Below are 15,648 nucleotides of genomic sequence, written 5' to 3'. Positions count from 1 at the left end.
AGGATTGGCTGAGAGCAACACGGCAAAATAACAGGCTGTACAGTGGAGGGCATACCCCAGCTCTCATCCAAGTTGAAACACTCACACGCTTAAACGTCAGCACTGGGCATGCCTTTCCGTGTGAGAAACACACACACAGACATTGGGTGTCCTTGACGACCAACAGGGCGTCAGAAGGGGGACACTTCTTTTAAAATTGACAGTAAAAAAAAACGTACATCTCCCCGGGCCGGAATTGAACCCGGGTCTCCCGCGTGACAGGCGGGGATACTGACCACTATACTACCGAGGAGGATTGGCTGAGGAGCAACACGGCAAAATAAACAGGCTGTACATGGAGGGCATACCCCAGCTCTCATCAAGTTGAAACACTCACACGCTTAAACGTCAGCACTGGGCATGCCTTTCCGTGTGAGAAACACACAGCTAGTCACTAGACATTGCCATACATAGCCAAATCCCTACCAGAAGATGGACAGTAATATATACTACTATGCACATCCATCATACACACAGACATTGGTGTCCTTGACGACCAACAGCGTCAAGAAGGGGACACTTCTTTTAAAATTGACAGTAAAAAAAAACGTACATCTCCCCGGCCGGGAATTGAACCGGGTCTCCGCGTGGACAGGCGGGGGATACTGACCACTATACTACCGAGGATTGGGCTGAGAGCAACACGGCAAAATAACAGGCTGTACAGTGGGAGGGCATACCCCACTCTCATCCAAGTTGAAACACTCACACGCTTAAACGTCAGCACTGGGCATGCCTTTCCGTGTGAGAAACACACAGCTATCACTAGACATTGCCATACATAGCCAAATCCCTACCAAAATGGACAGTAATATATACTACTATGCACATCCATCATACACACAGACATTGGTGTCCTTGACGACCAACAGCGTCAAGAAGGGGACACTTCTTTTAAAATTGACAGTAAAAAAAAACGTACATCTCCCCGGCCGGGAATTGAACCCGGGTCTCCCGCGTGACAGGCGGGGATACGGACCACTATACTACCGAGGATTGGCTGAGAGCAACACGGCAAAATAACAGGCTGTACAGTGGAGGGGGGCATACCCCAGCTCTCATCCAAGTTGAAACACTCACACGCTTAAACGTCAGCACTGGGGCATGCCTTTCCGTGTGAGAAACACACAGCTATCACTAGACATTGCCATACATAGCCAAATCCCTACCAGAAATGGACAGTAATATATACTACTATGCACATCCATCATACACACAGACATTGGTGTCCTTGACGACCAACAGCGTCAAGAAGGGGGACACTTCTTTTAAAATTGACAGTAAAAAAAAACGTACATCTCCCCGGCCGGGAATTGAACCCGGGTCTCCCGCGTGACAGGCGGGGATACTGACCACTATACTACCGAGGATTGGCTGAGAGCAACACGGCAAAATAACAGCTGTACAGTGGAGGGGCATACCCCAGCTCTCATCCAAGTTGAAACACTCACACGCTTAAACGTCAGCACTGGGCATGCCTTTCCGTGTGAGAAACACACAGCTATCACTAGACATTGCCATACATAGCCAAATCCCTACCAGAAATGGACAGTAATATATACTACTATGCACATCCATCATACACACAGACATTGGTGTCCTTGACGACCAACAGCGTCAAGAAGGGGACACTTCTTTAAAATTGACAGTAAAAAAAAACGTACATCTCCCCGGCCGGGAATTGAACCCGGGTCTCCCGCGTGACAGGCGGGGATACTGGACCACTATACTACCGAGGGATTGGCTGAGAGCAACACGGCAAAATAACAGGCTGTACAGTGGAGGGCATACCCCAGCTCTCATCCAAGTTGAAACACTCACACGCTTAAACGTCAGCACTGGGCATGCCTTTCCGTGTGAGAAACACACAGCTATCACTAGACATTGCCATACATAGCCAAATCCCTACCAGAAATGGACAGTAATATATACTACTATGCACATCCATCATACACACAGACATTGGTGTCCTTGACGACCAACAGCGTCAAGAAGGGGACACTTCTTTTAAAATTGACAGTAAAAAAAAACGTACATCTCCCCGGCCGGGAATTGAACCCGGGTCTCCCGCGTGACAGGCGGGGATACTGACCACTATACTACCGAGGATTGGCTGAGAGCAACACGGCAAAATAACAGGCTGTACAGTGGAGGGCATACCCCAGCTCTCATCCAAGTTGAAACACTCACACGCTTAAACGTCAGCACTGGGCATGCCTTTCCGTGTGAGAAACACACAGCTATCACTAGACATTGCCATACATAGCCAAATCCCTACCAGAAATGGACAGTAATATATACTACTATGCACATCCATCATACACACAGACATTGGTGTCCTTGACGACCAACAGCGTCAAGAAGGGGACACTTCTTTTAAAATTGACAGTAAAAAAAAACGTACATCTCCCCGGCCGGGAATTGAACCCGGGTCTCCCGCGTGACAGGCGGGGGATACTGACCACTATACTACCGAGGATTGGCTGAGAGCAACACGGCAAAATAACAGGCTGTACAGTGGAGGGCATACCCCAGCTCTCATCCAAGTTGAAACACTCACACGCTTAAACGTCAGCACTGGGCATGCCTTTCCGTGTGAGAAACACACAGCTATCACTAGACATTGCCATACATAGCCAAATCCCTACCAGAAATGGACAGTAATATATTACTACTATGCACATCCATCATACACACAGACATTGGTGTCCTTGACGACCAACAGCGTCAAGAAGGGACACTTCTTTTAAAATTGACAGTAAAAAAAAACGTACATCTCCCCGGCCGGGAATTGAACCCGGGTCTCCCGCGTGACAGGGCGGGGATACTGACCACTATACTACCGAGGATTGGCTGAGAGCAACACGGCAAAATAACAGGCTGTACAGTGGAGGGCATACCCCAGCTCTCATCCAAGTTGAAACACTCACACGCTTAAACGTCAGCACTGGGCATGCCTTTCCGTGTGAGAAACACACAGCTATCACTAGACATTGCCATACATAGCCAAATCCCTACCAGAAATGGACAGTAATATATACTACTATGCACATCCATCATACACACAGACATTGGTGTCCTTGACGACCAACAGCGTCAAGAAGGGGACACTTCTTTTAAAATTGACAGTAAAAAAAAACGTACATCTCCCCGGCCGGGAATTGAACCCGGGTCTCCGCGTGACAGGCGGGGATACTGACCACTATACTACCGAGGATTGGCTGAGAGCAACACGGCAAAATAACAGGCTGTACAGTGGAGGGGCATACCCCAGCTCTCATCCAAGTTGAAACACTCACACGCTTAAACGTCAGCACTGGGCATGCCTTTCCGTGTGAGAAACACACAGCTATCACTAGACATTGCCATACATAGCCAAATCCCTACCAGAAATGGACAGTAATATATACTACTATGCACATCCATCATACACACAGACATTGGTGTCCTTGACGACCAACAGCGTCAAGAAGGGGACACTTCTTTTAAAATTGACAGTAAAAAAAAACGTACATCTCCCCGGCCGGGAATTGAACCCGGGTCTCCCGCGTGACAGGCGGGGATACTGACCACTATACTACCGAGGATTGGCTGAGAGCAACACGGCAAAATAACAGGCTGTACAGTGGAGGGCATACCCCAGCTCTCATCCAAGTTGAAACACTCACACGCTTAAACGTCAGCACTGGGCATGCCTTTCCGTGTGAGAAAGCACACAGCTATCACTAGACATTGCCATACATAGCCAAATCCCTACCAGAAATGGACAGTAATATATACTACTATGCACATCCATCATACACACAGACATTGGTGTCCTTGACGACCAACAGCGTCAAGAAGGGGGACACTTCTTTTAAAATTGACAGTAAAAAAAAACGTACATCTCCCCGGCCGGGAATTGAACCCGGGTCTCCCGCGTGACAGGCGGGGGATACTGACCACTATACTACCGAGGATTGGCTGAGAGCAACACGCAAAATAACAGGCTGTACAGTGGGAGGGGCATACCCCAGCTCTCATCCAAGTTGAAACACTCACACGCTTAAACGTCAGCACTGGGGCATGCCTTTCCGTGTGAGAAACACACAGCTATCACTAGACATTGCCATACATAGCCAAATCCTACCAGAAATGGACAGTAATATATACTACTATGCACATCCATCATACACACAGACATTGGTGTCCTTGACGACCAACAGCGTCAAGAAGGGGACACTTCTTTTAAATTGACAGTAAAAAAAAACGTACATCTCCCCGGCCGGGAATTGAACCCGGGTCTCCCGCGTGACAGCGGGGATACTGACCACTATACTACCGAGGATTGGCTGAGAGCAACACGGCAAAATAACAGGCTGTACAGTGGAGGGCATACCCAGCTCTCATCCAAGTTGAAACACTCACACGCTTAAACGTCAGCACTGGGCATGCCTTTCCGTGTGAGAAACACACAGCTATCACTAGACATTGCCATACATAGCCAAATCCCTACCAGAAATGGACAGTAATATATACTACTATGCACATCCATCATACACACAGACATTGGTGTCCTTGACGACCAACAGCGTCAAGAAGGGGACACTTCTTTTAAAATTGACAGTATAAAAAAACGTACATCTCCCCGGCCGGGAATTGAACCCGGGTCTCCCGCGTGACAGGCGGGGATACTGACCACTATACTACCGAGGATTGTGCTGAGAGCAACACGGCAAAATAACAGGCTGTACAGTGGAGGGCATACCCCAGCTCTCATCCAAGTTGAAACACTCACACGCTTAAACGTCAGCACTGGCATGCCTTTCCGTGTGAGAAACACACAGCTATCACTAGACATTGCCATACATAGCCAAATCCTACCAGAAATGGACAGTAATATATACTACTATGCACATCCATCATACACACAGACATTGGTGTCCTTGACGACCAACAGCGTCAAGAAGGGGACACTTCTTTTAAAATTGACAGTAAAAAAAAAACGTACATCTCCCCGGCCGGGAATTGAACCCGGGTCTCCCGCGTGACAGGGCGGGATACTGACCACTATACTACCGAGGATTGGCTGAGAGCAACACGGCAAAATAACAGGCTGTACAGTGGAGGGCATACCCCAGCTCTCATCCAAGTTGAAACACTCACACGCTTAAACGTCAGCACTGGGGCATGCCTTTCCGTGTGAGAAACACACAGCTATCACTAGACATTGCCATACATAGCCAAATCCCTACCAGAAATGGACAGTAATATATACTACTATGCACATCCATCATACACACAGACATTGGTGTCCTTGACGACCAACAGCGTCAAGAAGGGGGACACTTCTTTTAAAATTGACAGTAAAAAAAAACGTACATCTCCCCGGCCGGGAATTGAACCCGGGTCTCCCGCGTGACAGGCGGGGATACTGACCACTATACTACCGAGGATTGGCTGAGAGCAACACGGCAAAATAACAGGGCTGTACAGTGGAGGGGCATACCCCAGCTCTCATCCAAGTTGAAACACTCACACGCTTAAACGTCAGCACTGGGCATGCCTTTCCGTGTGAGAAACACACAGCTATCACTAGACATTGCCATACATAGCCAAATCCCTACCAGAAATGGACAGTAATATATACTACTATGCACATCCATCATACACACAGACATTGGTGTCCTTGACGACCAACAGCGTCAAGAAGGGGACACTTCTTTTAAATTGACAGTAAAAAAAAACGTACATCTCCCCGGCCGGGAATTGAACCCGGGTCTCCCGCGTGACAGGCGGGGATACTGACCACTATACTACCGAGGATTGGCTGAGAGCAACACGGCAAAATAACAGGCTGTACAGTGGAGGGCATACCCCAGCTCTCATCCAAGTTGAAACACTCACACGCTTAAACGTCAGCACTGGGCATGCCTTTCCGTGTGAGAAACACACAGCTATCACTAGACATTGCCATACATAGCCAAATCCCTACCAGAAATGGACAGTAATATATACTACTATGCACATCCATCATACACACAGACATTGGTGTCCTTGACGACCAACAGCGTCAAGAAGGGGACACTTCTTTTAAAATTGACAGTAAAAAAAAAACGTACATCTCCCCGGCCGGGAATTGAACCCGGGTCTCCCGCGTGACAGGCGGGGATACTGACCACTATACTACCGAGGATTGTGCTGAGAGCAACACGGCAAAATAACAGGCTGTACAGTGGAGGGGCATACCCCAGCTCTCATCCAAGTTGAAACACTCACACGCTTAAACGTCAGCACTGGGCATGCCTTTCCGTGTGAGAAACACACAGCTATCACTAGACATTGCCATACATAGCCAAATCCCTACCAGAAATGGACAGTAATATATACTACTATGCACATCCATCATACACACAGACATTGGTGTCCTTGACGACCAACAGCGTCAAGAAGGGGACACTTCTTTAAAATTGACAGTAAAAAAAAACGTACATCTCCCCGGCCGGGAATTGAACCCGGGTCTCCCGCGTGACAGGCGGGGATACTGACCACTATACTACCGAGGATTGTGCTGAGAGCAACACGGCAAAATAACAGGCTGTACAGTGGAGGGGGCATACCCCAGCTCTCATCCAAGTTGAAACACTCACACGCTTAAACGTCAGCACTGGGGCATGCCTTTCCGTGTGAGAAACACACAGCTATCACTAGACATTGCCATACATAGCCAAATCCCTACCAGAAATGGACAGTAATATATACTACTATGCACATCCATCATACACACAGACATTGGTGTCCTTGACGACCAACAGCGTCAAGAAGGGGACACTTCTTTTAAAATTGACAGTAAAAAAAAACGTACATCTCCCCGGCCGGGGAATTGAACCCGGGTCTCCCGCGTGACAGGCGGGGATACTGACCACTATACTACCGAGGGATTGGCTGAGAGCAACACGGCAAAATAACAGGCTGTACAGTGGAGGGCATACCCCAGCTCTCATCCAAGTTGAAACACTCACACGCTTAAACGTCAGCACTGGGGCATGCCTTTCCGTGTGAGAAACACACAGCTATCACTAGACATTGCCATACATAGCCAAATCCCTACCAGAAATGGACAGTAATATATACTACTATGCACATCCATCATACACACAGACATTGGTGTCCTTGACGACCAACAGCGTCAAGAAGGGGACACTTCTTTTAAAATTGACAGTAAAAAAAAACGTACATCTCCCCGGCCGGGAATTGAACCCGGGTCTCCCGCGTGACAGGCGGGGATACTGACCACTATACTACCGAGGATTGGCTGAGAGCAACACGGGCAAAATAACAGGGCTGTACAGTGGAGGGGCATACCCCAGCTCTCATCCAAGTTGAAACACTCACACGCTTAAACGTCAGCACTGGGCATGCCTTTCCGTGTGAGAAACACACAGCTATCACTAGACATTGCCATACATAGCCAAATCCCTACCAGAAATGGACAGTAATATATACTACTATGCACATCCATCATACACACAGACATTGGTGTCCTTGACGACCAACAGCGTCAAGAAGGGGACACTTCTTTTAAAATTGACAGTAAAAAAAAACGTACATCTCCCCGGCCGGGAATTGAACCCGGGTCTCCCGCGTGACAGGCGGGGATACTGACCACTATACTACCGAGGATTGGGCTGAGAGCAACACGGGCAAAATAACAGGCTGTACAGTGGAGGGGCATACCCCAGCTCTCATCCAAGTTGAAACACTCACAACGCTTAAACGTCAGCACTGGGCATGCCTTTCCGTGTGAGAAACACACAGGCTATCACTAGACATTGCCATACATAGCCAAATCCCTACCAGAAATGGGACAGTAATATATACTACTATGCACATCCATCATACACACAGACATTGGTGTCCTTGACGACCAACAGCGTCAAGAAGGGGGACACTTCTTTTAAAATTGACAGTAAAAAAAAACGTACATCTCCCCGGCCGGTGAATTGAACCCGGGTCTCCCGCGTGGACAGGCGGGGATACTGACCACTATACTACCGAGGGATTGGCTGAGAGCAACACGGCAAAATAACAGGCTGTACAGTGGAGGGCATACCCCAGCTCTCATCCAAGTTGAAACACTCACACGCTTAAACGTCAGCACTGGGGCATGCCTTTCCGTGTGAGAAACACACAGCTATCACTAGACATTGCCATACATAGCCAAATCCCTACCAGAAATGGACAGTAATATATACTACTATGCACATCCATCATACACACAGACATTGGTGGTCCTTGACGACCAACAGCGTCAAGAAGGGGGACACTTCTTTTAAAATTGACAGTAAAAAAAAACGTACATCTCCCCGGCCGGGAATTGAACCCGGGGTCTCCCGCGTGACAGGCGGGGATACTGACCACTTATACTACCGAGGATTGGCTGAGAGCAACACGGCAAAATAACAGGCTGTACAGTGGAGGGGCATACCCCAGCTCTCATCCAAGTTGAAACACTCACACGCTTAAACGTCAGCACTGGGCATGCCTTTCCGTGTGAGAAACACACAGCTATCACTAGACATTGCCATACATAGCCAAATCCCTACCAGAAATGGACAGTAATATATACTACTATGCACATCCATCATACACACAGACATTGGTGTCCTTGACGACCAACAGCGTCAAGAAGGGGACACTTCTTTTAAAATTGACAGTAAAAAAAAAACGTACATCTCCCCGGCCGGGAATTGAACCCGGGTCTCCCGCGTGACAGGCGGGGATACTGACCACTATACTACCGAGGATTGGCTGAGAGCAACACGGGCAAAATAACAGGCTGTACAGTGGAGGGGCATACCCCAGCTCTCATCCAAGTTGAAACACTCACACGCTTAAACGTCAGCACTGGGCATGCCTTTCCGTGTGAGAAACACACAGCTATCACTAGACATTGCCATACATAGCCAAATCCCTACCAGAAATGGACAGTAATATATACTACTATGCACATCCATCATACACACAGACATTGGTGTCCTTGACGACCAACAGCGTCAAGAAGGGGACACTTCTTTTAAAATTGACAGTAAAAAAAAACGTACATCTCCCCGGCCAGGGAATTGAACCCGGGTCTCCCGCGTGACAGGCGGGGATACTGACCACTATACTACCGAGGATTGGGCTGAGAGCAACACGGCAAAATAACAGGCTGTACAGTGGAGGGCATACCCCAGCTCTCATCCAAGTTGAAACACTCACACGCTTAAACGTCAGCACTGGGCATGCCTTTCCGTGTGAGAAACACACAGCTATCACTAGACATTGCCATACATAGCCAAATCCCTACCAGAAATGGACAGTAATATATACTACTATGCACATCCATCATACACACAGACATTGGTGTCCTTGACGACCAACAGCGTCAAGAAGGGGACACTTCTTTTAAAATTGACAGTAAAAAAAAACGTACATCTCCCCGGCCGGGAATTGAACCCGGGTCTCCCGCGTGACAGGCGGGGATACTGACCACTTATACTACCGAGGATTGGGCTGAGAGCAACACGGCAAAATAACAGGCTGTACAGTGGAGGGCATACCCCAGCTCTCAGTCCAAGTTGAAACACTCACACGCTTAAACGTCAGCACTGGGCATGCCTTTCCGTGTGAGAAACACACAGCTATCACTAGACATTGCCATACATAGCCAAATCCCTACCAGAAATGGGACAGTAATATATACTACTATGCACATCCATCATACACACAGACATTGGTGTCCTTGACGACCAACAGCGTCAAGAAGGGGGACACTTCTTTTAAAATTGACAGTAAAAAAAAACGTACATCTCCCCGGCCGGGAATTGAACCCGGGTCTCCCGCGTGACAGGCGGGGATACTGACCACTATACTACCGAGGATTGGCTGAGAGCAACACGGCAAAATAACAGGCTGTACAGTGGGAGGGCATACCCCAGCTCTCATCCAAGTTGAAACACTCACTACGCTTAAACGTCAGCACTGGGCATGCCTTTCCGTGTGAGAAACACACAGCTATCACTAGACATTGCCATACATAGCCAAATCCCTACCAGAAATGGACAGTAATATATACTACTATGCACATCCATCATACACACAGACATTGGTGTCCTTGACGACCAACAGCGTCAAGAAGGGGACACTTCTTTTAAAATTGACAGTAAAAAAAAACGTACATCTCCCCGGCCGGGAATTGAACCCGGGTCTCCCGCGTGACAGGCGGGGATACTGACCACTATACTACCGAGGATTGGCTGAGAGCAACACGGCAAAATAACAGGCTGTACAGTGGAGGGCATACCCCAGCTCTCATCCAAGTTGAAACACTCACACGCTTAAACGTCAGCACTGGGCATGCCTTTCCGTGTGAGAAACACACAGCTATCACTAGACATTGCCATACATAGCCAAATCCCTACCAGGAAATGGACAGTAATATATACTACTATGCACATCCATCATACACACAGACATTGGTGTCCTTGACGACCAACAGCGTCAAGAAGGGGGACACTTCTTTTAAAATTGACAGTAAAAAAAAACGTACATCTCCCCGGCCGGGAATTGAACCCGGGTCTCCCGCGTGACAGGCGGGGGATACTGACCACTATACTACCGAGGATTGGCTGAGAGCAACACGGCAAAATAACAGGCTGTACAGTGTGAGGGGCATACCCCAGCTCTCATCCAAGTTGAAACACTCACACGCTTAAACGTCAGCACTGGGCATGCCTTTCCGTGTGAGAAACACACAGCTATCACTAGACATTGCCATACATAGCCAAATCCCTACCAGAAATGGACAGTAATATATACTACTATGCACATCCATCATACACACAGACATTGGTGTCCTTGACGACCAACAGCGTCAAGAAGGGGGACACTTCTTTAAAATTGACAGTAAAAAAAAACGTACATCTCCCCGGCCGGGAATTGAACCCGGGTCTCCCGCGTGACAGGCGGGGATACTGACCACTATACTACCGAGGATTGGCTGAGAGCAACACGGCAAAATAACAGGCTGTACAGTGGAGGGGCATACCCCAGCTCTCATCCAAGTTGAAACACTCACACGCTTAAACGTCAGCACTGGGCATGCCTTTCCGTGTGAGAAACACACAGCTATCACTAGACATTGCCATACATAGCCAAATCCCTACCAGAAATGGGACAGTAATATATACTACTATGCACATCCATCATACACACAGACATTGGTGTCCTTGACGACCAACAGCGTCAAGAAGGGGGACACGTTCTTTTAAAATTGACAGTAAAAAAAAAACGTACATCTCCCCGGCCGGGAATTGAACCCGGGTCTCCCGCGTGACAGGCGGGGATACTGACCACTATACTACCGAGGGATTGGCTGAGAGCAACACGGGCAAAATAACAGGCTGTACAGTGGAGGGCATACCCCAGCTCTCATCCAAGTTGAAACACTCACACGCTTAAACGTCAGCACTGGGCATTGCCTTTCCGTGTGAGAAACACACAGCTATCACTAGACATTGCCATACATAGCCAAATCCCTACCAGAAATGGACAGTAATATATACTACTATGCACATCCATCATACACACAGACATTGGTGTCCTTGACGACCAACAGCGTCAAGAAGGGGACACTTCTTTTAAAATTGACAGTAAAAAAAAACGTACATCTCCCCGGCCGGGAATTGAACCCGGGTCTCCCGCGTGACAGGGCGGGATACTGACCACTATACTACCGAGGATTGGCTGAGAGCAACACGGCAAAATAACAGGCTGTACAGTGGAGGGGCATACCCCAGCTCTCATCCAAGTTGAAACACTCACACGCTTAAACGTCAGCACTGGGCATGCCTTTCCGTGTGAGAAACACACAGCTATCACTAGACATTGCCATACATAGCCAAATCCCTACCAGAAATGGACAGTAATATATACTACTATGCACATCCATCATACACACAGACATTGGTGTCCTTGACGACCAACAGCGTCAAGAAGGGGACACTTCTTTTAAAATTGACAGTAAAAAAAAAACGTACATCTCCCCGGCCGGGAATTGAACCCGGGTCTCCCGCGTGACAGGCGGGGATACTGACCACTATACTACCGAGGATTGGCTGAGAGCAACACGGGAAAATAACAGGGCTGTACAGTGGAGGGCATACCCCAGCTCTCATCCAAGTTGAAACACTCACACGCTTAAACGTCAGCACTGGGCATGCCTTTCCGGTGTGAGAAACACACAGCTATCACTAGACATTGCCATACATAGCCAAATCCCTACCAGAAATGGACAGTAATATATACTACTATGCACATCCATCATACACACAGACATTGGTGTCCTTGACGACCAACAGCGTCAAGAAGGGGGACACTTCTTTTAAAATTGACAGTAAAAAAAAACGTACATCTCCCCGGCCGGGAATTGAACCCGGGTCTCCCGCGTGACAGGCGGGGGATACTGACCACTATACTACCGAGGATTGGCTGAGAGCTGGGGGTATGGCCCTCCACTGTACAGCCTGTATTTTGCCGTGTTGCTCTCAGCCAATCCTCGGTAGTATAGTGGTCAGTATCCCCGCCTGTCACGCGGGAGACCCGGGTTCAATTCCCGGCCGGGGAGATGTACGTTTTTTTTTACTGTCAATTTTAAAAGAAGTGTCCCCTTCTTGACGCTGTTGGGTCGTCAAGGACACCAATGTCTGTGTGTATGATGGATGTGCATAGTAGTATATATTACTGTCCATTTCTGGTAGGGGATTTGGCTATGTATGGCAATGTCTAGTGATAGCTGTGTGTTTCTCACACGGAAAGGGCATGCCCAGTGCTGACGTTTAAGCGTGTGAGTGTTTCAACTTGGATGAGAGCTGGGGTATGCCCTCCACTGTACAGCCTGTTATTTTCCCGTGTTGCTCTCAGCCAATCCTCGGTAGTATAGTGGTCAGTATCCCCGCCTGTCACGCGGGAGACCCGGGTTCAATTCCCGGCCGGGGGAGATGTACGTTTTTTTTTACTGTCAATTTTAAAAGAAGTGTCCCCTTCTTGACGCTGTTGGTCGTCAAGGACACCAATGTCTGTGTGTATGATGGATGTGCAGTAGTATATATTACTGTCCATTTCTGGTAGGGATTGGCTATGTATGGCAATGTCTAGTGATAGCTGTGTGTTTCTCACACGGAAAGGCATGCCCAGTGCTGACGTTTAAGCGTGTGAGTGTTTCAACTTGGATGAGAGCTGGGGTATGCCCTCCACTGTACAGCCTGTTATTTTGCCGTGTTGCTCTCAGCCAATCCTCGGTAGTATAGTGGTCAGTATCCCCGCCTGTCACGCGGGAGACCCGGGTTCAATTCCCGGCCGGGGAGATGTACGTTTTTTTTTACTGTCAATTTTAAAAGAAGTGTCCCCTTCTTGACGCTGTTGGTCGTCAAGGGACACCAATGTCTGTGTGTATGATGGATGTGCATAGTAGTATATATTACTGTCCATTTCTGGTAGGGATTTGGCTATGTATGGCAATGTCTAGTGATAGCTGTGTGTTTCTCACACGGAAAGGCATGCCCAGTGCTGACGTTTAAGCGTGTGAGTGTTTCAACTTGGATGAGAGCTGGGGGTATGCCCTCCACTGTACAGCCTGTTATTTTGCCGTGTTGCTCTCAGCCAATCCTCGGTAGTATAGTGGGTCAGTATCCCCGCCTGTCACGCGGGAGACCCGGGTTCAATTCCCGGCCGGGGAGATGTACGTTTTTTTTACTGTCAATTTTAAAAGAAGTGTCCCCTTCTTGACGCTGTTGGTCGTCAAGGACACCAATGTCTGTGTGTATGATGGATGTGCATAGTAGTATATATTACTGTCCATTTCTGGTAGGGGATTTGGCTATGTATGGCAATGTCTAGTGATAGCTGTGTGTTTCTCACACGGAAAGGGCATGCCCAGTGCTGACGTTTAAGCGTGTGAGTGTTTCAACTTGGATGAGAGCTGGGGTATGCCCTCCACTGTACAGCCTGTTATTTTGCCGTGTTGCTCTCAGCCAATCCTCGGTAGTATAGTGGTCAGTATCCCCGCCTGTCACGCGGGAGACCCGGGTTCAATTCCCGCCGGGGGAGATGTACGTTTTTTTTTACTGTCAATTTTAAAAGAAGTGTCCCCTTCTTGACGCTGTTGGTCGTCAAGGACACCAATGTCTGTGTGTATGATGGATGTGCATAGTAGTATATATTACTGTCCATTTCTGGTAGGGGATTTGGCTATGTATGGCAATGTCTAGTGATAGCTGTGTGTTTCTCACACGGAAAGGCATGCCCAGTGCTGACGTTTAAGCGTGTGAGTGTTTCAACTTGGATGAGAGCTGGGGTATGCCCTCCACTGTACAGCCTGTTATTTTGCCGTGTTGCTCTCAGCCAATCCTCGGTAGTATAGTGGTCAGTATCCCCGCCTGTCACGCGGGAGACCCGGTTCAATTCCCGGCCGGGGGAGATGTACGTTTTTTTTTACTGTCAATTTTAAAAGAAGTGTCCCCTTCTTGACGCTGTTGGTCGTCAAGGACACCAATGTCTGTGTGTATGATGGATGTGCATAGTAGTATATATTACTGTCCATTTCTGGTAGGGGATTTGGCTATGTATGGCAATGTCTAGTGATAGCTGTGTGTTTCTCACACGGAAAGGCATGCCCAGTGCTGACGTTTAAGCGTGTGAGTGTTTCAACTTGGATGAGAGCTGGGGTATGCCCTCCACTGTACAGCCTGTTATTTTCCCGTGTTGCTCTCAGCCAATCCTCGGTAGTATAGTGGTCAGTATCCCCGCCTGTCACGCGGGAGACCCGGGTTCAATTCCCGGCCGGGGAGATGTACGTTTTTTTTTACTGTCAATTTTAAAAGAAGTGTCCCCTTCTTGACGCTGTTGGTCGTCAAGGACACCAATGTCTGTGTGTATGATGGATGTGCATAGTAGTATATATTACTGTCCATTTCTGGTAGGGGATTTGGCTATGTATGGCAATGTCTAGTGATAGCTGTGTGTTTCTCACACGGAAAGGCATGCCCAGTGCTGACGTTTAAGCGTGTGAGTGTTTCAACTTGGATGAGAGCTGGGGTATGCCCTCCACTGTACAGCCTGTTATTTTGCCGTGTTGCTCTCAGCCAATCCTCGGTAGTATAGTGGTCAGTATCCCCGCCTGTCACGCGGGAGACCCGGGTTCAATTCCCGGCCGGGGAGATGTACGTTTTTTTTTACTGTCAATTTTAAAAGAAGTGTCCCCTTCTTGACGCTGTTGGTCGTCAAGGACACCAATGTCTGTGTGTATGATGGATGTGCATAGTAGTATATATTACTGTCCATTTCTGGTAGGGATTTGGCTATGTATGGCAATGTCTAGTGATAGCTGTGTGTTTCTCACACGGAAAGGCATGCCCAGTGCTGACGTTTAAGCGTGTGAGTGTTTCAACTTGGATGAGAGCTGGGGGTATGCCCTCCACTGTACAGCCTGTTATTTTGCCGTGTTGCTCTCAGCCAATCCTCGGTAGTATAGTGGTCAGTATCCCCGCCTGTCACGCGGGAGACCCGGGTTCAATTCCCGGCCGGGGAGAT

At 48.4% G+C, this 15,648-nt stretch overlaps 9 non-coding genes across 9 annotated transcripts; 5 read left to right on the top strand and 4 right to left on the bottom strand.

Annotated features, from left to right (window-relative positions):
• Window positions 1-1,337: 1,337 nt before the first annotated feature.
• Trnad-guc (transfer RNA aspartic acid (anticodon GUC)) lies at window positions 1,338-1,409 on the bottom strand. Its single transcript has one exon. It is a non-coding gene; the product is annotated as a tRNA-Asp (tRNA).
• Window positions 1,410-2,076: 667 nt separating this feature from the next.
• Window positions 2,077-2,148, bottom strand: Trnad-guc (transfer RNA aspartic acid (anticodon GUC)). Its single transcript has one exon. It is a non-coding gene; the product is annotated as a tRNA-Asp (tRNA).
• A 1,406-nt stretch (window positions 2,149-3,554) lies between these two features.
• On the bottom strand, window positions 3,555-3,626 carry Trnad-guc (transfer RNA aspartic acid (anticodon GUC)). The gene has a single exon. It is a non-coding gene; the product is annotated as a tRNA-Asp (tRNA).
• Window positions 3,627-4,662: 1,036 nt separating this feature from the next.
• On the bottom strand, window positions 4,663-4,734 carry Trnad-guc (transfer RNA aspartic acid (anticodon GUC)). Its single transcript has one exon. It is a non-coding gene; the product is annotated as a tRNA-Asp (tRNA).
• A 7,879-nt stretch (window positions 4,735-12,613) lies between these two features.
• Window positions 12,614-12,685, top strand: Trnad-guc (transfer RNA aspartic acid (anticodon GUC)). The gene has a single exon. It is a non-coding gene; the product is annotated as a tRNA-Asp (tRNA).
• Window positions 12,686-13,352: 667 nt separating this feature from the next.
• Window positions 13,353-13,424, top strand: Trnad-guc (transfer RNA aspartic acid (anticodon GUC)). The gene has a single exon. It is a non-coding gene; the product is annotated as a tRNA-Asp (tRNA).
• A 1,410-nt stretch (window positions 13,425-14,834) lies between these two features.
• Window positions 14,835-14,906, top strand: Trnad-guc (transfer RNA aspartic acid (anticodon GUC)). The gene has a single exon. It is a non-coding gene; the product is annotated as a tRNA-Asp (tRNA).
• A 298-nt stretch (window positions 14,907-15,204) lies between these two features.
• Trnad-guc (transfer RNA aspartic acid (anticodon GUC)) lies at window positions 15,205-15,276 on the top strand. Its single transcript has one exon. It is a non-coding gene; the product is annotated as a tRNA-Asp (tRNA).
• A 298-nt stretch (window positions 15,277-15,574) lies between these two features.
• Window positions 15,575-15,646, top strand: Trnad-guc (transfer RNA aspartic acid (anticodon GUC)). Its single transcript has one exon. It is a non-coding gene; the product is annotated as a tRNA-Asp (tRNA).
• The last annotated feature ends 2 nt before the right edge of the window (window positions 15,647-15,648 follow it).

The sequence above is a fragment of the Haliotis asinina genome, unplaced genomic scaffold, assembly GCF_037392515.1.
Source record: "Haliotis asinina isolate JCU_RB_2024 unplaced genomic scaffold, JCU_Hal_asi_v2 scaffold_79, whole genome shotgun sequence".
Lineage (NCBI taxonomy): Eukaryota > Metazoa > Mollusca > Gastropoda > Lepetellida > Haliotidae > Haliotis > Haliotis asinina.
Note: the sequence above shows the minus strand (reverse complement) of the source record. Positions and strands in the feature narration are given on the sequence as shown.